The sequence below is a fragment of the Cygnus atratus genome, chromosome 1 (assembly GCF_013377495.2).
Source record: "Cygnus atratus isolate AKBS03 ecotype Queensland, Australia chromosome 1, CAtr_DNAZoo_HiC_assembly, whole genome shotgun sequence".
Classification (NCBI taxonomy): Eukaryota; Metazoa; Chordata; class Aves; order Anseriformes; family Anatidae; genus Cygnus; species Cygnus atratus.
In genome coordinates, this window is record NC_066362.1 from 135,892,406 (window position 1) to 135,918,360 (window position 25,955).

The window sequence follows — 25,955 nt, forward strand, 5'->3', positions numbered from 1 at the left end:
TTTCTCATGTCACATTTGTTTTCCATGGTATAGTAGTTAGTAAAAGGGTGACATGCTGAGTTCATGGCAATATCTGACAAGGATGCTCTGTCCCTTCTACTACGTTCCTCCTTTAGCATATCCTTTTCCTACCACTGCTGATGCTGAAAGACCTGTAGGAATGTTTTAATGTTATTTCTAGCAACTTCAGTACAGTTTTCATCTACATGGTTTCTTTTTTCCTGCTGCTGTGTTATTGCCACTACTTAGTGTTGGCAGGTCAAGGTCTGCCCTTGTTACAATTGTACAACTGAACTCCGGGCTCATGTCTTCTTGAAAGACAGAAGTTGGCAATATGAAAGAGGAGTAAAGAAGTCTCTATCTGACGGTGTGTTACTTTGCAGGACCCTGCAAGGGACTCTGGAACACTTCTGTCTTGTCACTTGAAGAACCTTGCCTAAGATTTTTTTTTCTTCCCATAGGCTAGTCTAGGGTTAGTTATATCAAGTATATTCAAGCCATATGAAAATACTTAAATCTTGAAGAATATTGTATGTGTTAAGCTTAACCCAGGTCTGTAAGGACTGGGTCCTTAGTGTGCATGAGGGACAGAAGACCCCTTGCAAGAGTGCAGTAAACTAATACAGAGGCTAACACAGTTTCTTTGTGCTCTTACCACGTATGTCCCCTGTGCAGTAAAGTGACTCTTTGCTCTGTAATAACCAGGGGTAGGTGTCTCCAGAGGCTTGCAATAAAACCATCTAGGTAAATAGTTTGCAAATACATTGCCATGCTTTTCTGTTTGTTTTAGATTATACTTCAGTGCAAAAACATGGTTAAATTCATTGTCTGCTTGCTCCTTTCTTTTTTGTTCTCCTTTTGACTTATAACATGGTAAAATTTTCCTCTCAGCGCTTACCGATATTTGGAACAATAGAGAATCTCCCATTTTTTGTGATTCTTCAGGCACCTTAGAAAATGAGTTGTCATGTTAATAGGGTGGCAATCCAGACATTAAGAGCAATACAAATATGGTAAAAATAAAATAAAATTGAGCTAAAGATCTTATTAGTGAGATGAAGATAAAGTCTTTCAAATATAAAATGTATTCATAATGCAGGCACAAGCTCTGCCTGTTACTTTCCTAAATTCCCATTTCCATTGGAAATGCGAAACATATTTCATTAACAGGCTCAGCCACTAGGAAACGTGATTTTCTCTTATTTAAATTAATTCTAATTGAAACTTAGAGACAAAGAAGTGCACAGGTGTAGCTGTAGGCAGAATAACAAAATCCTTTCAGATGTTTTGAAATGATTTTCTGACTATAAATCACCTAAGCTTTGTGTGACTAAAGGGACTGGAGCTCTGAGGTTAGAATTTTGCTGATTATACTGCCTTACTGAAAGGCATATCAGACAAAAGGAATTTTAAAGATAGATTGCCTCTTCAAGGCCTGAAAGTACTCCCATTTCCCCCTTTCTACAGGATTTTGATCCTCCTTTATGTACCTCTAGAGTCACGACGTCAAGCAGTGGCCTGATAGAGGTGCTCCTGGGTTTGACATCTGCCATAGCGTTCCATTATTTTTTCAGGCACAAGAGGTATTTGCCAGCAGGTTCTGTGAGCTATTTCCAGACCTTGTCAGTCCTCAAGAAAACTGCCAGAGAATGCTGAAAGATAAAGCCAAGAAAAAGGCAATTTGTTTTCTCTCTGGAATGCTTTCATATATCTTTTTTCCAAGATCTACTTTATATAATCCTATCTTCCATGGGCTATATGTAGGACTTCAGAAGTTAATTTGCTTATAACAAGTAGAATATTTTCTGTGCAAATGCCATCAGCTTCTGCACTAGGGATCCAGCTGTCAGGAGAGCAGAGAACTTGCAACTTGAGGTAAACACTGGAAAATCAGAGCCTATATTTGAAGCACTTACGGGCTGTACACATAACCTTCCAAGTGTGAGCTGAATGTAAACAAGCGGGCTGTAGTCTACCTGGGTGTGCAGGCAGTGCCGGCGTTACACTGTCAGCTCCAAATTCTTCCTGTCACAGTGAAGTGAGACATTCCCTCAGACTGGTGTCATCCTCCTGGCTGCTTTTTGGCCTTGTGAGCAGCAGTGAGTGCAGTCAGCTTCATCTTGAAAGGCACAGGGACTCTGACTTGAAAAAAAAAACCCCAAAATAAGGAGCACTCAGGCATAGGAAGCACAGGCATCACTGCAGGCGTACTGCAAGGCTCCAGAACGAGCCCCAGGCTTCTTCTTTCCTGGGACCTTCACACCTCTGAAGGGGAAATGCTAGTGTGCCCATGCATAACTTGCGTTTTGAGGGCTGTTTTTCAACAGCAAAGAATAACAGCTTTGAACAGATGTCTGATTTCGTAAACGAGCTACAAGCTCTGTGCAAGGAGAATATCCAGTGGACGGTCATAGCTGACTGAGGGCCTGGAGCACCCCCTCCTACGAGGAGAGGCTGAGATAGCTGGGAATCGTCAGCCTGGAGGAGATGAAGCTCAGGGGGCCTTCTCTGTGGGTATAAATACCCTGTGGGAGAGCTAAGGAGGAGGGAGCTGGGCTTTTCTTCTCAGTGGTGACCAGTGGCAGGACATGAGGCAATGGGCACAAACCGACATTCAAGAAATCCCATTTAAACATAAGAAAACTCATTTTATTTTATTTTATTTTATTTTTGCACTCTGTGGGCTATTGGATACTGGCACAGGTTACCCAGAGATGTGGTAGACTCTCCAACCTTGAAGATCTTCAAAAGCCACCTGGACATGGCCCCGGGCAACCAGCTGTAGCAGCTGACCCTACTCTGAGCAGAGGTTGGGTCTGGAGGTACCCAGAGGTGCTTGTAGCTCTGTGATTCTATGAAATTTTAGCAGCCAGAAACACAGGGGAACCTGTCTGCTGACTACTGGGCTTTGTCCTCTATCTTTGTGGCATAAAGCATTGCTTGTGAAGTCCTGACTACAAATGCTGTAACTTACATAGATTCCTGGTGTGCAAACTCTTCAAGGAATTCTGTCAGTTTACATGCAGTGCCCATAAGAAGGCTCCTGGGCACCAGTAATGGTAAGAACAGCCATAACGTGACCATAATGCAGTCTTCGGAAAGAGGTATTTGAGAACAACTTCGGAGAAGTGTAAAAAAAAAAACCACCTTTCTAAGCAGATAAAGTACCTGTTTTATGGATAAATAAAGAAAAGTGATGGAACATTGATTTTGAGAGCAATATTCCATGTAAAAAGGCCTGGAAACATTGCCCGTGCATCTAGAACAGCTTGCCCTTCTCGTTGTTATTATTATTATTATATTTTTAAAGCAGATCATAGACTAATATATTTTATGTTAAGACTTAAATTTTAAAACTAAAGTCTCAAATAAAATGTGTTCAAGATTACATGATGCATGACATCCCTGCCACATTTTCACAATCAGAATGGAAATTAGCATGCTCATGTACTTCAAAACCCTTCTCAGTCTAATTAAAGGCTTGCAGGAAACGTGTAATGCCAGCGCATTTTTATAGTCTTTTCTGTTACTTTGTGCTATAAAATCTTGCTTGTAAGAAGAAGAAATCTTCCTAAAGAGATGAATAAACACTTGAATTAATCAAAACATCTAATGTGAGAATCATTAATAATGTCTAATAATCATGCCAGGATTTGGATTTTTCCTCTTAAATTGAGGCTGTGTTTCTTGGCAATATGCTGTGAAATGTTACCCGTCTTACTAATTTCCCCACGATCATTTTTGGCTGTGTTTTATTCCTTTTTGACTATTAAGTCTGCCACAGTCTTCTCTTACCATCATTACTGTTGGTTTCAGGCTGCTTGGAAGGAGTAGCTCTTCACAACTGATGTGACTTGAAGAAACAAAATAAATCAAATTGTGTTTCCAACACTTAGTTTGACCTAGAAGAAAGATAATCTTTGTCAGTGTTTTGCCTCCCAAGCATGGAAAATCTGTGGGCCTATGGTAGAAGAGAGATCTCCACGGCTCTGGGCAAGATTTCCTTTTGTCCTGTGTTTCCTCTCACCCCACAGCAATCTCACTTATGCTCACATACTTTTGCTTTTTTTTAACAATTTGCAGCTACTAAACTTCCTGGAACATGGATCTTATTTAAATAGGATGGTGTCTGTACTTCTTTCTCTTTAGGAATTTGATGGTGTATCAGGGAAAAAGAAGATATATATTTTGCAGGGGAGGAAAGGAAAAATATTAGAAGGAAAAAAGCAGCTCCTCCTGTTCAAAACTGTCATGGCAGTTGGTGGCTTCTGAACTGGAGGTGCGTGAAATATTCTCTTTCCAACTCAAAATCTTTCAAGCTTGGTCCTAGATTATATTTTACAATTGAAACTCTGTCAATAATTGCAAAAAATCCATGGCCCCAACTGGAACAAATTTTCATGAAAACAGAGAAATGTGTTTGTTTTGATGGGAATATTTATTGTGGGTAGAGAGAGAGAGAAAAACATTTTGGCCTTTTATGTGCAAAATAAAGGAGGGAAAGTGCTGCTGCCAAGTGGAAGGGATTAACTTGAAACATGGTAGGTTGTGGTCAGGTCAATAAAGACCAAAGGGTTTTCATCTAAACTCATTATGGGTTTCTTATGTTCAGACTATCAAAGATAATCTTTGGTTTAGAATCTCAACCTAAAAATCTTCTTGAATTAAGAAGCTGCTGCATATCGATGCTCTGTGTTGATTTATGAATGCATGCTATCCAGCAAATTTTTAAACAGAATTTTGCAAAGATTTTGTTAAATAGAAGATTTTGTTTAAAAATTGGCACAAAATTTCCTGTGGATAAGACTATTTTCCTGTGAAGCCGAGCATACTTTCCATCATTCTGGCATATTTTTGTATTTAAGATGATGCCTAATTAATTGTTCAGTGTCTAAGTGAAGTCTTCAAATGGGATTTCCTTCAATATTTGTTCCTGAATGCAGAAGGCAAAGTACATCTCAAGTGCCATGAAGGCCTTATACTTTGAAACAACAGACCATAGGTAGAGAAATGGCAGAAAATCTAACTTGATATAGAAGTAGTGCGTCTTACAAAGGTGGTGTAGCGAGCAGTTCTCCTGGGAGTCTTACTAAGGTTAAGATGATCTGAAATGGCTGGCTAAAGATTGGTATCTTAGAAGATATATGAAATGATTTTTTAGTCCAGAATCATAATCCAGTAGTTACCGTGACAACTACTGGTGATATATAACTATTCTGTATTTGCCTCTCCAGATGCCCCTTCAGCCAGACCAACAGATAGAATATAGATTTTTCCTTTTTCTTTTTTTCTTTTTTCCTTGAATTGTAGCTCTGAAAACATGCTATTCAGAAAGCAGCATCTTTTTCTGTGTGTTCTCTTAGCAGGATAAAATACTACATTTGCCTTTGCTTATAAAAGAGAACAATTTGTGGCAGCATTCACATATTATCCAATTATCTGCCAAACAGTGACTTTCTGTATAAATTTGACTGGTGTGTTCACGTTAACCAACATGAGGATATGTACAGATTAAATCTGAATAAACCTGGGGTTTCAGGTAATGAAAATGAAGTCACTGAGGGAACAATTCTGCCTTTTTCTGTTTCAAGTGGCATGGGTGAGCATAGCCTGTGGTTTGCTTGCACTGTGTAGAGCTGGAGGAAGGGCACAGGGCATAGCAACTCGCATTTGCTGTGTGTTGCAGAGCAGAGCTGCCAGAGTTTTTCTTCATCTCAATGCAGGTAAAAGTGCTGAGGGGAGGTGGAGAGTTTAAGTCTGGATTTGTATTTATCGGTGTGAATTTTGGCTCCAAAGTGAGTGCTCTAGCTTGTGCTCTTGCTGAAGCTTAAATATTTAAATATGATGTGCCATTGAGAGAGGTTTTAATTAGGATTTTTTCCTTTTAGATGCAGAAGAGTTCATCAAGCTCAATTACTGGCATTAAAGTTAACCTCACAAGGGTAGACCAGAAACACCATTCTTAGGCTGTGTGAAAATCTAGCACCTGTATCCTGTGGTCCCTTGAGCATTTTACCTTCTTTTCTGGAGCTAGTATTTTGCAGTATTTTAATATTTTGAAAAACTGTGCTTTTGTGCCACCAAAGGCTCTGCATGTAGGTTGGTTTCAGAAGCTGGAAGCCAAAGGGCTGACCCTTTGGCCTGGTTAGCAGAGCGCTACCTGCCAGCCCGGCATTCAGGGATTTGTAAGGCAGCAGAACTAGGCCAGGACAGGGAATTAATTAATTTCTCATGGCCCACAGTAAGAAGCATGTGCTGCAGGGAGATGGGATTCAGGGTGGCATGCTGAGTCGCAGGGGACAGTTGTATAAGGAGAAGGTTGGAGCCGAAAAGGAAGACTGCAGTCATGGGTCTGTCCCTGACTGCGGCCTGGTCTGCGTCTGTGTGTCCTCTGCAGCCCTGTCTGCTGTCTGTCTGCACTGCACAGTCCCCCGGGGTGTGGACCTGAGCATGCTCGTCCTGCAGGTGGGCTTGGCGGCCCCTCTGCACAAACTGGCATCACATCAGTCTTGGACCATTGGACAAATGTCCCTCTGCCCTCCAGGGTGCAGCATCTCCTGTCACTGCTGAGGAAGGAGAAGCACCATTACCTGAAAACCCTGGAAAAGCAGTAAAAATTGGCAGGGCACATACATTATCCAAAAAGGAATCACAGACACTTTTTCCAGTCATTACGGATTGACCAAGTCACTCAATTTTGCTGTGAAAGAAAGGTCGGAATGGGACTTTTTGAAATACACTATCTTCTAGTAGTCAAAGAGGATAAAAATTACTGCTGTTTTTCCTTCCTTTTTTTTTTTTTTTTTAGCACCAAGTGAGATTATATGTAACTAATGATATAAGGATAGTTCAGTCTCAGAGGGATTGTATAAATTTACACTAACAGCAATAAATTATTCTTTGACTTTAAAAGTAGATTTTCTGCTTGACCATTTATAGTTTTTAAACTGCATTGTTTTGCAGATTATTTTCATGTTATCATTTGTCTATATATTGTACTATTTGAGTAAAATAAAAATCAGCATACAACTGCAGCGGAGGCTGTAAAAGGGAGGATATAAGTACGCTGTCAAAGAACAGCTGAATGGGATAGGTATAATGGGAGAAAATGGGAAAAAAAGGAAAACAAAGAGAGGACAGAATGGCAAAAAAAACCAAAACCATACGACATAAATTCCACATTCTATATTCTGTTTTCTTTTTGAATCACTATATTTATTTAATTTTGTTTTACATTTAAATGGGAAATAGACACTTAAGAAACTAGCAAGCAAGTTAATAAGCCCAACAAAACTGAGAGATGCTAAATAGTGAGAGGAAAGAGAAGCTAAACAGAAAAACAGCACAAAGAGTAGAAAATGATAGAGAAGCATAAGAAGACCGAGATAAAGAACCTGGAAAGAGGTTATAGCCACTTAAGTTTGAAAATGTGTATGATAATGTTCAGAAAATATGAGGTGCAGGGGCTGGTTGTTTTTTGCTGTATATGTAAATCAGACTTTGAGTAGACGTCCCTGAGGAAACAATTGTAGTCACTCCACACTTCAGGACTTCGTTGTTCAGAGTTGCATTCATCACACTAACAGAGTAGAGAAACTCTCACAGAATTGTCTCCTGGTTGACAATAACACAGCTTTTCTAGCCACGCTAGCTTGCAATGCATGAGCTGGGCTAGAACAAAGCATGCAAGGCTGATGCTTTGCTTTAAGTCTCGTTTATATCCTCCAGGCAGTATTTAAGAGGTTATTGGATTTGTTCTGGCCCTCAGCTTACATATTTCCCCCTACCCTTCTGTCAAGGAAAATTGCTTTATTTTCCTTTCCATTCTGTGTACATAACTTTCATAATCTTCTCTGAAGGTCTTCCAAATCATTTAGTGTTCCTGGCATAATTGTATTTCCATCTCTGTCTCTCTCTCATCCTTCTCCCTTTCTGTCTTCTCCCCACCTTTCCCTCTCTTTCTTACTCTCCCTCTCTTTCTCCTCTTCCTACCTCTTTCCCTTTCTCTTTATTTTTTTAAGAACGGGAAATACAGCTTTATAGCATACATCTTGCTGCTTCATATTCTGTTTAAAATGGTGTTCATGTGCTCCTAGGAGTTGCTTTACATTCTCTGGTTTGCATACTTCAAGTGTGCAGTAAATATCAATAGGAACAGTCTGTACTTTTACTGTACCTGTACATTTTCAATTTAAAAATTGATCTCAGGTTAATGGCGCTTGCATAGTCAGAAGAAATGAACATTTTTAAAGGAACAATGTGATATGGTATTCTGCACATTTCATCTAATATGCTAAGTTGTATTTAGTTTCTCCTTTGCTGGCCTCTGAGAGCAAAAAACAAGCTCCTTCATTGATTTTGTATGGGATTGGAAGAGTACACACTGATGATCTGGATCACATATCTTATCTCTGGCAACTATTCTGTTACATTACTTTCAAAGCTGTCAAATTGAAAAACAAAGTAAGAGTGACATGTTATGTCCAATGGGTGTTTGTGTCCTAGCAGGAGGTATTATGCTAGCCTTGGGGAAAGCCTAAAAGACAACTGCCATTATTACTCATCTGCAAGCCAGAAAAAGAATAATTAAGCTAATTTTCTCTGAATGAGAGGAAATAACTCCTGATGGGTTTTTCCCTCTTCCTTTACTCCTTTTCCTGCTCTGTCTGTCCCCATGTCTCCCTGGCTTCTCCACTCCTGCTAAGCCCATCCCTCCGTCCTTTCCCCAAACCTTTCTTCTCAAGTCCCAATTGTATGTTTTTCTAACTGTTTCTTGTTTCATTTTTTTATTATTATTTTTAGAATTGCAAATTATGAGTTTGACTGCTGTCTCTATCCACTGACACCCATTTCTGCCTTTGGCAGTCAAACTGCAGTTGAAGGGTATGAGCTTAACGTTGAGTTACCATCCATGTCTTTCCATCACTGCCCCCAACCAGTTCCTCGGTAATGTTGATCTCATTTGCCTTTAAAATGAGAACTCTTGGCTCATCCATTGCTGTGCGTCTGGACATTCAAGCACCATTTTCTTCTTTAGGCTAGCTGGGAGAGGAATTGAGTAATGGTGCAAGAAAGCAGCAACAGGAAGACCAGCTTGGCTGGAGGGCATTGCATTTGGAAGCTCCAGAGCCCTCCATGTGCTGGGTGTGCTTAGGGGAGCAGTGCCCCACACACACTGCTTTCTGGGAGTGGGCACCTACACTCCAACAGGTGCTGAGGAGATCGTGAAGGCAGGGCAGTGCCTTCCCCAAATGCAGGATGGGTTCATCAACAGTTGATGATAAAGGCCCTGTGTTTAGGTAGAGGGGTCTTCCAGCTATCAGAAAGGCTGAAGCATCCTAAAAGAGCAGAGGACTGGAAGGAGAGGGCACAGGGCTTACTCAAGAGAAGAAAAGAGAGGTCACAGAAAGCAGTCATGGCTCCATGCCATGGCATGGAGACACAGAGGTTCCCTGTGCTGCCAGGGACTGGAGACTCACACCACCTCTATGCATTTTGTAAAATGAGAAGTTGAAAGTAGATCACAGATTACCACCCCGGTTTTAAAACCCTGTTCATTCTTTTTTCCCCTCTTCTGTGGCAAACGCTGGTGTGTGCATTTGAAGTGCTACTGTCGGCGCATATTGACCAAGTTCTCAGGCATTTTTAAAGTACTGGAAGTTCTTTTAGTGGTTTTATGTTCATGCTGAACATGAACAACAAACCGTTAGAAACCTGTGAAACCACACTGGAGATTCAGAAAAACAGAAGAAAGAATCTTAATGTTATCATTTCTTTCTTGACATTAATTTTTTGAGTTGACCTGTATCCTTCTTTACTAAGGGCCCAGCAAGTCAAAAGATCCTCCCTAAAAGTAAGCATTAAAGAAAGCTAAACATAATAATGTGGCCAGATTGGAACTCGGTATTTACTCAGCACTAAGAAGAAATGTCAAGGATTTTGCATCTAACAGTTTGAATGATTATCTTCAATAAACATGAATCACAAATTGATTTTTGCATCTAAAAATTTCTAACCTTTCTGAAGTATTATAGCCTTCTAAATAATGGGTTTGGGGGCTGTAACTCCAACCACTCTTGAAAGCAATGGCAAAACTTCCACTGTCTTGAACAAAACTCGGTATTCTACCTCATAATTTTGTATGTTTCTTTCAGAGTACTGTCTTAATTAGAGGCTTGCCCCTGAATTATCAGTGAAGAGACAATTCCAACAATTCACCTGGGCAGTCACTCAGAGGTGTTCCAGGAAGGGCAGTGTTTTGACCCCAGCTGGCCACCCATTTGTGTTGGGAGGTGTGGAGTCTCATGGTCCTTCAAAGCTGTATCACAATAGGTGTGCATGTAGATGTCTCCATACATGTATGCACTTACCACTACAGAAAACTCGCAAACTAAATTTCTCGGTTTCTTCAGCCAATAAGAACTGTAAGTCAGCTACGCATTTCAAAATGTATACCTTTTAGTGTTTTTGTTTTCAATGAATTTGCAGTTATTTGCAAGGCTTTTTGAAGGCTTCTGAACTGTTATTTAGCCTGTATAGCATTGAAGAGTGCTGAGATTTCTATATATTCTAGTGTTCCTATATGCTAATCAGTGTGACTGCTTAGAAAACACACAGCACTGCACTCCAGTTGCTACAGAGAGCAGACCGTGAAGATTTGCCATTTACTAAATTCAGTTGCCTTTTGTCTTCATGTTGCCTGACAGAAAGCTCAAATTTCTGCATCTTGCTCTGACGTAAGCCAACCAAATTCTCGGTGCAATGAATCTGAACTGGGTTTTCCCATATTAGGGATGAATTCCAGCCAAAATGGTCTTTGAAATTGATGTTATTTTTTGTGCATGGTAGTTATAGACAACAAGTCACAGATCTTAAGTGTTTTATACTATATTCTCCATCCCCCTGTCCCAGGCATTCTGCAGTCCTTTCTTTAATGAGCTTCTTATTTTGAAGAGGTCACACTCATCCAGAATGTTGTTTATTTTTCCCTGCTCTCGTGCAACACCTCGCACTTACCGCAATCATTCCTCTGTTAAGTGTTGCCTAATTGCATACTTTTGCTCAGTCTTTTGGGAAATTCCTAATGATCCTCCCAAGCCTTGGATAAGCTAAACATTTCTGTGTTGTCAGCAACTTTCACCACCTGTCTATTCAGCCTGTTACAGATAATTCATAGCACCTGGCACCTACCACTTGTTTGGGTACAAAGCAAATGAACCGCTGCATTTTTCCTGAGAGCACTTGGAGTTGGCAGCCTTATTGACTCTGCTCCTGATGAACAATGTTTTTGGTTGGTCTTTTGACCTAGAGACAAAGGGAAAGGCTCTCCTTCTGACCCAAACAAACCTGATATTGAAAACCTGGGCTGTTTTATTTACATCATGTGTGTGCAGAGCAGCAAATGCTGGAGCACAACAAATAAGCGTGACTTGGAAATGACCAATGCATTTGCCCCAAACAACCCCGCCTTATAATAGTATTTGTACTGATCTTAGCAGAGTTGAAGAATGAGCAAGGAGCTGGAGGCACTAAGCAGGTGGGTGCAAGCTACTTCTCTGTAATATCTTTAGATAGAGGGTGTTTTATTCAAGAGCCGTCCTATGCATTACCTACCTCAGTGTGGGGGTGTTTTAATTCCATAGAGAGGATGGAAAAGTATGTGGTTAGATACAGAGCAAGCAGGCATCATTGCATGACAGAGAATGGGAATACTGTGTTGTCTGATCAACCTTTTCTGGAAAGTGAAGCTAATTTTAAGTGAATGTAGTAAGTAAATATGTAAAAAAAAAAAATATATATATATATATGAATAGATAAATTAGTCCCCCCCCCCCCTTTTTTTTTTTTTTTTGGAGTAAGAATAGTCAGGAAACATGGGCTGCCAGCAAAAACATCTGAAACTCTGTATAAAGGCATTTGTGAATACTGTTATGTGTGTCTTTAACCCAGATATATTGAACCAAGAGGGATGCAGATGCTAGGGTAAACATACAGTGCTAGATAAATGCACTAAACATTTATGATTTGCTCTTTCATGAGATGTGATTTTTATCTCACAAGGGTGAGTTTTGAGAAATGATTTGAAGCCCTGAGAAGTAGTAATAGTGGAAGAGCTAGCAACAGCTGAAGGACGACTAGGATGTCAACTGCAGCTGGAGTGCTGCTCTCTATGTAGGACATGTTAACTGTATATGCACAGATCCTTCACCTTTTTAGTGTGATAAACAAATAGCAGTTTGTATTGAATCTCCATACTGAGTCTCAAGAGTGATTTAAATTGTTGATTAAAGGTCAATTCAGTGTCCTGGTGCATTTTGTGGAAGCCTCAGAAAGGGGAGGAGAAGAGTGGATGAAATAAAAGAACTGTTTCTGAAGATGAGCAAAGGTTGAACTTCTTAATTGCAGCCATTTCAGCTGCTGAATTCATGAGTATGCTTTGTGTTTTGGATGTTTAAAAAACATACTATTTATTATTACAATGTACGTCGAAAAGCTTTACTTTGCTACGTGATTCAGGCAGAACTGTAAATCAAGATTTATTTTGGCTAGGAATTAATATCTTCTTATGTAAGCTGAAAAATAAAGATTCAAAAATAATATTTTTGTTTCTTCAGTAACATGTCAATAACAGCTCATCTTTGGGAATTTCAGCCCTTCCAAATTTGATTCCAGCAGTCCTATGTATTTACTTACCTGTTTTAATTAAGAATTGGCAGGGATAAAAGAGAAAAAATGACTTGTTTCTGAGCTGATATGATCTTAATTGAGAGTGCCTGGCTCTCACATTGTCGCTGATCACTTATTTCTTGTGAATTATATCAAGGCATGTATGAAGAATATGTAATACTCCCCCGTGGCAATATCTAGCAGAAGGAGCTGAGAGCGCCCAGGTGTTTTAACAGAGTGTTTTGAAAAAGCTCCAAAAGTATGTGTGGTTTTGGAAACCTTGGAGGAGGTAGGGGACAGCTTTCCAAACACCTGGATTCCTTGATCCACCTGTAGGATATAGTGCTCCTGCCTAAGATGTTGCAGCATATTAATTGTCTTTGCCATGCTTGAACAATACCCATTTATTTGTGGTGCAGCTTCAGAAGAAAGGCAGAAACATTTCTACGCAGAGCCCATGTTGCAAAAAACATATATTCTTCCCTGCCTTGTTTCCCTCACCTTTGTGAAAAGGCTATGAAGGGAAGGAGTCTGGAGGAAACAGGAAATAAAGTCCTTTAACATGCATTAGAGCTTCTGTATTCTTAGATGTACTCCCTCCAGTGCCACAGACAGAGGGAGAAGTACAGATGCTTACCTAAGTAATGGTATTATTTTTAACAATAATGTAATTTCTAAGTAGGGCCTTTCAAGCTATGCAGTAGTAGTAGATCAGAAAGACATAAGAAGTGAGATGTTAAAATATGGAATAACACAAGTGGGGATTTAGCTAAAGTTTTGCTACTTTCCCTCTCAACAATACCTAATGAATAGGGATAAGCCATGACAGAACATTGAGTGTTGCAGAGACAAGTGGCAGAAGAGACCAACAGGTACAGTTTTATGATGGGAAATATGGGCACCCACAAGAGTGGGGAAAAATGCAGTTGGGTTAGTGAAATAGGTTCATAATTAATGCATGATTTGAGATGGTTTTTGTTGCGTGGGTGTTTCTTTTCTGCTTTCTTTCAACTCTTAAGTACAGTATATGGAAACTGATAGATTTTAAGGGCATTTAACCACTTTTTTTTTTTTCATTCAGAAGAGTTGAAACCAATGAGATGTAAGATAAGGTAGACAGCAGACCTTTCCGGGAAGAGAAAAGAAGCCATAAAACTATGTCTGATGCAATTTAGAAAGAATCTATCACGTGCCTTATTAAGTGTCTATTTGTAACCACTAATGAAAAGTATTGCCAACTGACATGTGCCACAAACTGAAATGTGCCTAACTTCAATTTTTGAATCCTATTGTGCTTTTATCTCCCAGATCAAAGAGCCTTGGAACTATTTAGAATGTATTAGACTCCCTGGTAAGGTCTGTTTATGTAGTATCTGCCCATGTCGTGACTTTGTTTGAGGAAATATTATCTTTTCCTTTTTTTTTTAACAGCTGTGTCTAAAGTAATTGACCTAGAAGGTACATCCAACTGGTGGTAAATGCACTCTGCTGTAGTGAGGCACATATCAATGCTGACTGTTGTCTTGGTTTTTGCAGTGAGGAAATCTAGAAGCTCTAGATAATTAGGGAAATCTAGAGCATGTGCCTACAGAATTACTTGGGGGTCATCAAGTCTAGCCCATTAAGGACACAGGCATTTTCTAATTATTCCATTGGAAGGCGAGTAGGATAAAATACTGTTAAAGTATGTTTTATAAGATATTGAGAGCCTTAATTTTCTGAAACTTAAGTTGGTGCTCAAGGGGGAAAAATCAGTGTTATGAGAGTGGAAGGAAATTTCTAGAACTTGAAAGATGGTTGATGGTTGTAGAGGAAGATATATACTCTATAGGTTTGTACAAGGCATCTCATCCACTCTTCTCCTTAACGCTGCCTCACTGCTCCAGATTTAGTCATTGTAAGGCTGGTTGGGTGCTCTAAGCTCTTCACCCAAACACTTTCTCTAGAGAGAGAAGAGACCAGAACATCTAAATGGCAGTTTTCTCCACCTCCTGCTTTGAGGAGGTCAGCATAAGTTACTAACATTTAGGCAGCTGTAGCTAACTGAGGTCACTCCTGTTTTCTTTCTTTTCCTTTGGTGCCATATGTAATTCATTCCTTTAAAGAGAAGACAGGTGTTTGTTGGAATTAGTGAAACAACAATTTAAAGGCTTGCAGGAATGTATATATTGAAGTATTTTAACCTGCTGCACAGCAATTTGTGTCTGTTTGTACTAAAAGACCATTTATATTCTTTCCTTTTTTTTTTTTTTAAACTTGAGATAAGGGAAAGAGTAATTTAACAAACAATACACCTACTACTACTAGACAAGCTTGAGAGATAGGTATGTTATGGTAGCTGGCCTCAGTCCAGCAAAGCCATTTGCCATGGATAACTGTAAGAGAAATTTGCTGAGCTCCTTCTTCTTATGCTTTTTAAGGCATTGATCCTGTGTTTTGATTCATTTAGTCCATTGTGCTGGATTGTCTGATGCTCTGCAAGAGAAAGGTCTCAATCTGGTGGTTCAAGGTTCTGTTAACCAGTGCCTCCTGCCCTCCCTCCCTCCCCCCAAAACCCAAACAAAACAACCAGGTGAATATTTTCCTACCCCAAACCCAAAGAGTTTTCCAGTTCTACATTTTCTTTGCATTATATGCCAGTCCTCATCCACTTCTTTTTCCTCAAGGCCAGGGTGAAATTTGTAGGGTCTTGGACCTGTCCATCAGGATGAGAGCCTGAACACAGCTGTCATTCACAGGAAGAGATAGGAGATTCCTCTGGTGGCAACACTGTTGGATCATCCAGAGTGCAAGTATTATTCACCAAATGCACAGAAGGGCAGGCTTAATGTTTGTGATGTTAGATTTTTTTCTTTTTGAGTTTCTAGTTTATTTCAGGGCAGTGAGGGGGAAGACTTTCAACATTGAAAGCAACTGTAAAGGGCATGAAATCAGTTTTTCAATTTATGGAATAAATGGTTTAGATAAGAACCCATCAGATTTTTTTTTTCCTATAGCTTTGCTAAATTTAAATCTCTATAACAGGAACAAATCTGCGGGTAATGTTTTCTTTTTCTCTTTTTTTTTTTTTTCTGAAGGTAATGGAATTATGCTCTTCATTTTTTATTTTTCTTTGTATCTCGTGATGTCTCTTAGCTCCCTGTGGCACTCCTGAAGTAAGCCAGTGAAGCACCATCTCTTTTCTTTGTGGTGTTGGTCAGGTGAATGTGCCAGGATATGTGATCAGGAGTCAGGAACTGCTCTGAAGCTCTGAAGTTTTAGGTTAGATTGTTATTTCAAGGCCAGGCGTGAGCAACTGATTCTTTGCCCTTTTCAGTTCCTCTGTGTGTATATTTTTGTTTAAGCTATAGGCACAGTAAAATCTTTGGGCTCACAGACAGCGCTCTAGTAATGTCAAATAGCAGCTATGCTTCAGTGAGGTACTGTTCTGCAGGGGGCTGGGGAGAAGTACTTGTAGGTAAACTGAAGAGGAAAGGCAAAAAATGAGAGTTAATTCTGTGGTTGCTCTATTGGCCTGCCTATTGTCTACAAATTTGTCTAGTCATAACTTACACATCAGTATTGTGTGTTTGCAGTGAGACTTTCCTTACTGCTTCAGGAAGAAGTCCTGACCTCAGTGAAAGACTGTTGGGGCCTTGGTCATGGTCCCAGGACCAAGGCTGAATTCAGAAACATGCTCCTAGTGCATATACTCATTATCAACATCTCTATACATTGGATACAGCAGTCAGTTCTGGGATTTCCAGAAATGTAACTTCCAGGCTGATGTAACACAGTGAGTTGTCTGACAATCACAAAGCCTGAGTTTTCATCCCCAAAAATGTCAGTTTTGTCTGTTCCAGGGGGACTGTATGTGTGTACTGACTGGTGAGATGGCTTAGTACGATGCAGACACGCTTCACTGTTCTTGCTCCCCGTTTCATGCGGATGCTCCCTTCTGCAAGCAGGGGACCCTTTTCAGAAATGTTCCTTCCCATGCAAAGGCCACAGTCTGCCGGCACCATGAGCATTGCCTTCATCTGTGAATAGTGCAGCTGAAGCCATTTTGAAGCCAGACAGAAAAACAAATCCCTCGCAGTGGGAAGAGCTCTTCAGCATGATCCAGATTGCCTCAATGTACTCCCCAGGGACTAGGCATTCAGTGAGATGCTATTTGCTCTGAATGGGAGTGACAAAATCTGGCCCAAAGTTAGTTACCCCAAAACGTGAATATAGAAACTGCCAGAGACACATGCAGGGGCACAGAATTATTTTTCTCCATCCCTGATCTTTCCCAGCAAGGTCTCTCTTTCGGTGAGTGACTGCAGCAGTTCAAAGCCCCGTCACCACTGCGGGGTGACCAAGGGGACACATTGCTGATCCAGCTCAGAGGAGCAGCAAATTTGCTTCTATAAAATTACAGTTAGTGAAGCTTTTGGGAGTTTCTGTTAGACATATCTGAATCACTCTTATCTGAAATGCTCTCAGTCATGAGAGGGCGAGGGGGTCACACGAGGATGAGCAGTTACCGAGACATGTGGAGTAACCTTTGAGGTGCACAAGCCTGACAAAGCAGACCTGTCAGCACCTCTGTGCAGTAATCTGGAAGTCCTGGCTGCCTGTTTTATTGTAATTCATAGAGATTTGTAAGACACCGAAACCAAGAGTTGGCCTTACTGAGTAGAAGCCAAACACCTGGTGCTGCGTGTGGTGGGAGGATGGGGGCTTTTGTGCAAGGAGCACTCCCCTGGCCAGGCAGCGGGCAGGCTTCACCCTCCCCAGCTCTGCTGATAATGTACCCAGTGTTCTTAGGCAGATCACTTCTCTGCTTGCAGCGCTGTCCGCACACTGTAAATACTGGTAGGTGGGCAGGGAAAACCAGACTCAGATCTTCTGTCAGTGGAGAACTGGATTCTCAGACTTGAGAGCATTGGCTCAGCCTTGAAAACGAGGTGTGCTTATCCCTCTGGTGTGAATTAGCCATGGCAATCTTTGCAAGTGGAGCACTGAGTAGCAAAACTGCTGGTCAGATACAGGCATGCCATATTGCTTTTAGCGACACTGATATTTCTTGAATAGTTTTATTGCTTTACAGTCACTTGCTAGGGCTTATTTCACCTTGCATTTGTGCACTGTGTTCATGCACTGCAGAGACTCCATTTTCATTTGTGCCTGCAACAAAATTTATTTTTTTAGAAATAATACTCGTAGTGGGGGAGACAGAGCTGATTTATTAGTAGTAGTATTTTTTTGGTTGGTGAACTCACACCACTTTTTTTTTTTTGCTTTGCTATGACAGTTAAGGATCCCAGATATCAGATAGCAGCAGCAGCTGGCTGCATGGCAGATCCCTTAGACTGCAGCTGGGTGAGCACTCCTGGACTTATTCTAGCTGTGTCACGTAGATGATCTGCAGATTGCTTCTCTGAGCTGTCATGTTCTTCAAACACCTCTAGCTTCTTTCTTTCCTTCTCTCATTCTGGTAGTACATTGGAGCCTGAAAATTCAGCCTTTGAGAAATCTCTCATGTTATGTGTACAAGGTTTGTGGATCAAAAGGATGGCCTATGTGAGCATTATTCCTCTTACAGTACTAAATGATTCAATTAATAAATAATATCAAGTATTCCCAATGTAGTAGATTAGCGATGACTTTGTCCTTGAATACACTATACGTATAACAATAGCAGTCTTGTATGAAGATGAAAGGAGAAATTAATTCAGGAAGTCTGAACTCTTCTTTTTAAAATGATGTACTTGGTGTCCAAATTGCTTGAATGGTACTTCTCTCTTCATAAAATCAATGCAAGTAGACTGATTGAATGTGAATGACAGAATAGAGATTCAAATTTCAACAAAAGAATAAGAAAGACAAGCTCGCCTAGGAGTAAATTTTGAGTAGAGGAGTGCACGCACAGTATACTGTATTATCTACAGAGACGACTTAAAAGCAAATTGTATTGTATTTGCCTCCCTGGAATATCTTTTTTTAGGAGTACCTGTCTGAGTGAGTTTTCTTTACTGGTTGTGCTTTACTATTTAACTAAATCCTTTTAGTGATGTGCTGTAGCAGTGCCAAAATTACCACTGGCATTAATGAAACCATAATGAGAGTATGCTTTTGTTTTTTACTACAACATATGTTTTGCAAAAGCAGTATAATTTGAAGGCGAAGTATAATTTAGGTGTCCTGATGAAACATTAGTATCCTTACTCAAGGTCAATAATACCTTGATAGTTGAATGATTTTACCTCAGGTTATTGGGGCATGCACTTAAAGCTTAAAGGTAATACTTCAGAATATCACTTACTCCTATCCTGTACTTTATCTCACTTCTGTTTTCTCGAAATATTAGTTGCAGATAAAATGGTGGTGATTCTTGTATGTGTTTTAGTCCCTTTCCTACTGCATCTTTAAAGAATTATTGATTATGCAGCAGTGGTACAGAATCCATCTCAGAGGTTCTGGAAGATGTAGAATTGCTGTGCAAACATAACTATAAACCCACAGAATTTTTAGTGCCAATAAAAACAACTCCAGTGTCATTATTTAAATTCAAAGCTATGTACATTTTTCTGCTTTATAGTTACTGAACTGTGTCCTTTCTTACAGCCTGTGGATTCTGAGTGGTGCAGTCACAGAATCATAGAATCATTAAGGTTGGAAAAGACCTCCAAGATCATCTGGTCCAAACGTCCCCCTACCCCCAGTATCACCCACTAAACCATGTCCCTAAGCACCACGTCCAACCTTTCATTAAACACCCCATACAGCATTTCCCTGTGGAGGCTTTCTTGAGCTACTTCTGTGTAACTGTTAGTTCATCTTGCCACTTCCTGCTCCACACTTTCAGCTTCCTAGAGACGTTTTGTCCTTTGAACTTTCCAAAGGACACTGCAAGGGGGGTATCAATATATGCCATTCTCACTGAAGATACTAATACTTTTCTCCCTAGTGCAAAGGTAGTTTTATTCTGTCTTCCTAAAGGAAATGCCATGCAACGATTAATGTTGGCTTTTTCTTTTGATGAAACCATGCTCCATAGGCTCGTTGTGGTATTTCCTAAATAGGATACTAGTCTCAGAGCACTCTTGATTTTTCTGTCCTTGCTAGTTCAGAACAGAAACCTTCTGTTTTCCTCTTGTCTCCACAGTAGCTCTTCTATCCCAGTTATAATTCCAAAGGAAGCACTTGATTCAATTGTTCAGCTCCTTTAATCTCATTTGTTGTTGTTATCAGTTAAGTTCCTGCTAGTTCTTTGTTGTGCTGCTTCCAGTTGGTAGAAATCCTCGTCCTCAGTCTTACATGACTGACTGACTGACAAGATGGAGTGGGAAAACATCTTGAATGCCCAACAGACTATTGGAAACCTGCAAAAACATGTTAAATGTTTCTCCGTTCTCTGTCCCATTTCTTTCAGCAGGAGGCTTTGCTCCAAAAGCTTTTGTGAATTATCTTTTATTTCTATTTTATTTGGAGAGTTTTTTTAGTTTCTTTCTGTTTTGGCTATATCCAGGAGGTGCAGTTATATCTTAAAAAAAAAAAAAAATGTTATAGAGGCTTCACTGAACACTTTGCGAAACCTCAGGGAGTCAAAAGTATTCCACTTAGAAACGGAGCAAAACAGGAATTTTTATTCTTATCTATTTATCTCCTCTCTTCTATTTGCCTCCTCTCATCTATATACCTCTTACTAAATATACTTGTAATTATTGACTTCAACACAAAGAGTATGAAGCTCTACATGTGTCACTGCAGGACTGTTAATATATGTGATATTGAGTTAGTTTGTACTTTGTAGATATGTCTGATAATGCAGGCTACTTCTCACTTGAGCTTAGTCATAGAAACTCAGTTCCAAGACAGTAGATCACCTTCTGGAAGTGAAAATTTACAAAAGAATGAAAATCTATAATATAGAGCTTTTTGTCTAGTTATTCTTTGCCGTCTAAAACCATCATGATAGTGCCATAAAATAGTAGTGAGAGCTTGAACTGTATATTATGAAACAAATACCAGTATGCTGGAGATGCAGGATTTGTAGTTCAGCTATGATGTGACTTGTACGATATTAAAATAACTCTTTTGAAAGAACCCCCACCAGTATAGATGGAAAAGAAATGTGGAGGAGATCCATCTGGAGAAGATGTAAGGCAAACTGTGATATTCCAGCTTTCCTATTTTCATGGGATGGAAGGTCATATTTTGCTTAAAATGTTTGGAAACAGAAATGTTCCAGGTTTCTTTTGCCAGTGAACCTGCTTCCTTAATGGTACTAATATTGCACAAAATTATAAAGGAAACTGCATAGTATTTCCTGGCTTAAGAGGAAATGTAATTTAGAACAGGGAGAAAGCAAAGCCAGCCAAGGAGAAACATGTAAGTAAGAGATGGCTTGGTTATGTAGGCTTATTTCAGTGAACAAAAACTACTTTTCTCTGCAAATCTTGAAGGTGGAAGCCTAGAGGTAAACAGGGATGCAGTAAAAACAGTTTTCCATTTAAGTGCTAACAACTATTTTTAAACACTCTTAAAATGCTTGAATTGGAAGATACTGCAGTGCCATGGTGTGACATGTCCTTGTTTCAAGAAGGTATGTTGAACCTGGGTTTGTGCTGTAGATGATACACAGCAGTTAGTCTTTGCACCTCTGCAGCTTGTTGCAGATTTCAGCCTGCATGTATCTGAAAAGTTCTTTTCATGGCCTATGGATGTATTATACGCAGTAGATCATGATGAAATATAGCTCTAACCACAAAACCACAGGTATCTGTAGCTCAAAAGAGTATCTCTTCACTGATGAGGGGAAAATAAAATATTAAAATACTTCTGTGCATGATAGAACCAGTCATTCATGTGGCAGATACTGCATTATTTATTCAGTGCATATTTTGATTGCCTGGTGGGGTTCAGAACTGTGAGTGGTGTTACCTGGGCAACAACTGACTACTCCATCATAATTCTCAATTAGGATAAAGCCACAACGCAAGGAAAAGCCCTGAGCTAATTTGAATAAAAGATAGAGAAATGCATGTACGGTGAGCTGCATTCCGTGACAGACTTAATGTTGTGGAAAAATGCTAATTTAATCTGCTCAGTAATGTTAGTGAGCTTTCTAATGTCATGCAATACCACTTAATATTAGCATTTTCTTAATTTGAATTCTTTTCATACATAATCATGTATTTTCAGGTTGTTTGGTCAGAGAGGTGACACAACCAGAGAGAATATGAAAGATTGCAAGATGTACTGTGCACAGTAAATGATGATGTCAGAGCCATTTTTTTAAACAGGAAAATAAGACAAACTGAAAAATCTCTAAGCAAGCTGGATTTTCTGTTTGAAATTCAAACTTGATTCTGCACGAAGCCACAGTGCCATATAGTAATCATTTTCCTTTTCCTGTATTTTCCTTTTTAATTTTGCAGTAAATGATTAATTACCAATTCCATATTTAATCATTTTCATAGAGATTGAAATATGTTGGAGTATGAAGCACACTTTAATATGTATTTCATAATTAGCTGTAAAAATTTGCATAATGAGTTAACTGGTTTGTTTATGATTGTGTTGTATGTCTGTGTATATAAACCACAGACCCATGCCCAGTGTCCATGACAGGGATTTCTCAGCTAATCAATTCCTGTTCTAGAGCCTTTGAGCCTTCCATTAACTTCAGTCACTCATCTGGGCAAATTTACCATGGTTAAGAGGTCACTAAGAGATACAAATCAAAACGGTATCATTTTTGCATTCCTCTTGCATATGCTGTCCATAGTCACAACTGCTGCAAAAAGACAAGGAAAAGCAATGTCTTGTCAAAGATGTAACGCAGAAGAATACCCTGACTACTTTCATACATAAGTGTGGTATAATCTAAGGAGAGTTGTATTTCTCTTTTGAGAATTGTCACCTCCAAATCTGTTCACGAGTACTTTTGTTTTTGAAACTTTCACAGTATTAAGCAAAATTCACCACTCATAAGCCATAGTGTGGCAATGGTTGCTTCACAGACAAATTAGAGATATTAGTTGTATTCTACAACTGACAAGGAATTGACCTGTAGAGTCTGCGATAGCACAGCCCAGTGGTGACACAAGTGTTGACCAACTTATATTGACAGCTTCTTCAAGTTGTACTGGGGTGGGAAGACAATGATGAATGGAAAAGTTTTCATGGTGGTAGTTTCCACTGACTAATGATATTACTCTAAGTCTTCCTATAGAGTCAGTATTTGTTTATACCTTAGCATCTGAAGTACTTGGTGACTTTCTAGTTGCTGCAGTAGGGGAAGTAAGAGAAGCCATCCCATCATTTGAAAAGCCAGCTAAATGTGCAGTCACCATAGCCATTGCTTGTGCTGTCCTGCAAAGTGTGATGTGCCCACTGGTGAGTCATGAGATAACCATAACCACTCTGCTGGGTAGCAAAGTAGGACTAAGGCAGGTGGGTAGAGGAGTGGAGTCTGCAGTGAACTTGTTTTGTAGTGGATTCACTTCCTTGAGTGCTGAGACAGCCTGAAACTGGGGCTATGCCCTGCCCTGCCTAAGCAGCACAACCGAGTCCTTGTTCCTCTCATTTAGAAGATGGGTGTTCTTCATTAAGGCATGTTTGCTCATCTTAATAAGCTGTGTGAATCTATTAAGCAGGGAGGCTTGACTTGAATTGATTTGCTTTGTTTAAACATGCTCCGGCTTTTGCTCATGTATATAGCTCATAAAAAAGAAACCTGTTTGAGTTTAGCCCAGTATCCCATGGTGATTACTTAGATGTGCTGTCATAGCCCAGAGCTCTGAGTCTAGGATCTTGTTGGCAGTAGTGCAGCTGCAGTAATTACAATGATATGGAAAACTGAACCACAATTTGAAAACCAAAAGGACTATTGCAACTCTTACAGCTCAGAGATTGCTGAGTAATGTCCATTCAATATACATAGGTAAAATTCATGATGCTTTATTATTTTAAGTAATTAATGTGGATTAAATCTATTTCAGAAATCGTTCTTTAGTTTAAGCAGGCAAGTAGGAGGTTTATTTGGGTGTTTTGTTTAACCAACCATTTAAGAGTCAAGTAGAAGTTTTAGTGAAATTAATTTTGGTTAATTAAGACTTACAAAAGCCTTTGAAGATATTTATTGCTGTATATTTGTTAGATTTTATTCATACAGTTTGAGGAACGACATCCTTTTGTCTTATAAGCAACTTCTTATGTGAAAAGCATTCCTGCAACTTTTTGGACCTGTCAGCAGTATTTTTTTTTTCCTGATCAGAGCCTGCAAAGTCAGATTTATGACTTGGATTTTCAATGGCTCCTGTCAGAATGAGGTACTGAATCCCTCTGAATGCTGTAGGCCATGAATTCTCATTCTTCAAATTGACTAAAGCTGTCACACACAATAATAATGAAGAGAATGTGAATTTGGCATGCACAACTGGGACCTTGATGCAGTCCATTGGGATAAGAAACTTCTTTTGACCTGGCTCTGTCTGGAAGGCGAAGTGTTGCATTCAGCACCCTCTCTGAGGCTGAATTCAGCTTTTTTAGGTGTGATTTCTTTCAGTGGAAAAGTGGTTAAGTGTCTCAATTTAAATATTTTTATTTGTAAGATATTATTTGCTCACATTATAAATACTGTTTATCACCTCTGGTGATAACTAGATATTGAAAATACCAGCCTTTCAGGGCAAAGTCTATCTGTGAGTGTGCAAACTCTGATTGCATCTCAGCAGTTTGTATTCCCACTCTTAACATAAATACTTGTTTAACACTTGGTTTTGGACAATATTGACTTTGAGAGAATGATGGCAGCACAGGAGAAAGAGATATAATTTGAAAGCTGGATCCTTACGTGGCTGATTGTAATGTACGAAAAAGAAAATTGACATGCTGCAGTGAAGAGATCTATGAAAGAAGCAATAGCAAAGTAAAATGAAGTTGGAGAATGCATCTTTTCTGAAAATAACATGGGTTATATGACTGATATGTTTTTCCTCAAGACACAACTGTATATCTGACATAGTCAAAGAATAAAGAAAAATGTCATTGCTGAATAACTTCTGGTAATTAGCTTAAACAGAGACAGATTTATGGAGGTACGTGCTATTTTGAGCAACCATTAGATATACCACATAGACAAACTTTGTCTTCTGTTTAATGGCAGGTTGACTATCCTGTCTAACCAGGTTGTTTGGTAACCTTGAAGAGATGATTTTCTGCTTTTGAGAGAATGTTTGAAAGTGGTGGATATGATTTTTACGTATTTAGGCAATCAATCAATTTTATTGCTTGGCTGCCTTCCCAGCTGCTGGTTGCTTTTACTACTTAATTTTGCGTTGAACAAGCAAATAAATGTTCTAATCATATATAAGAGGACTGTTTTGATTGTCATGTTTTGAATTCTTAACAGCAGCTTAAAGTATTACAGCTATATCCTATCAGCATTGTGGCTGTGGCAAGTCTTGTGAATTAATTTCGATAATGAGTTTGAAGAAAATGCCACTAAAACCCTGCAGTGCAGCTCTGACATATTTTTCATAGCTATTTCCTTGTACTTTTCATCTGGTGGTCCATTTATCTAGAAAACGAGATTCTCAGTCCTTTTCATAGCAGCACAATGTTTTTACCAAAAAGTCTTGGTTTTGAAATGCACGGCAGCCTCCCGTCGTCTTCCACAGTCCGGGTGCTGTGAGTGCACAGTCTGTGTGGCTGGCACCTCCTGGGGCAAGCAGCACAGGTGCCTTTGCAGCAGGGGCAGGGTGTTTTGCCCACCCAGCACATGGCATACCCATCCGTGGGTAGTGCCGGCACCTTCAGTAAGGAAGCAGAAACCACATGAGGAAGAAAGCATTCCATGAATAATGTCCCTCACCTCACCAAGCCCAGTAAGGAACGAGGCCTTTTCCGAGCACTCCGCACAGCAGCCACAGTGTGTTGGCTTGGCATTTTAATCTCTGTCACCTCCTCTCCTTTTCATTTACTTCATATCTTCTTGGTGCTTGATCCCATGCCAAGGAAAATTACTTGGAAAAGCTCCTGAAAATTCTGGTTAACTGTTTTTGAGCTGCATAAACACTGTTTGGTGTTGATGCAAATCTCTGGGTAGAAAACGGTCTCCTGATGTTTCATTGGAAGCGCTTGTCTTCTCAGGGGGAGAGGTGGCTCCAATTGGCAGGGTTACATTTGGCCTGGAAAAGAAAAAAAAACTATCTTCCCCCCAAATTACATACCTGTTAAATTGCTTGCTTTACGTTAGAATAATTTCACTATTAACCTTAATAAATTAGGATAGCCCATAGGCTGCACAAAAGTAA

The 25,955-nt window shown here is 39.7% G+C and overlaps 1 protein-coding gene across 2 annotated transcripts in view; it reads left to right on the forward strand.

The window, feature by feature from the left end:
- The window catches only part of DHRSX (dehydrogenase/reductase X-linked), a 168,435-nt gene that overhangs the window by 54,630 nt on the left and 87,850 nt on the right, over positions 1-25,955 (forward strand). The gene's annotated exons all lie outside the window — the stretch shown is intronic.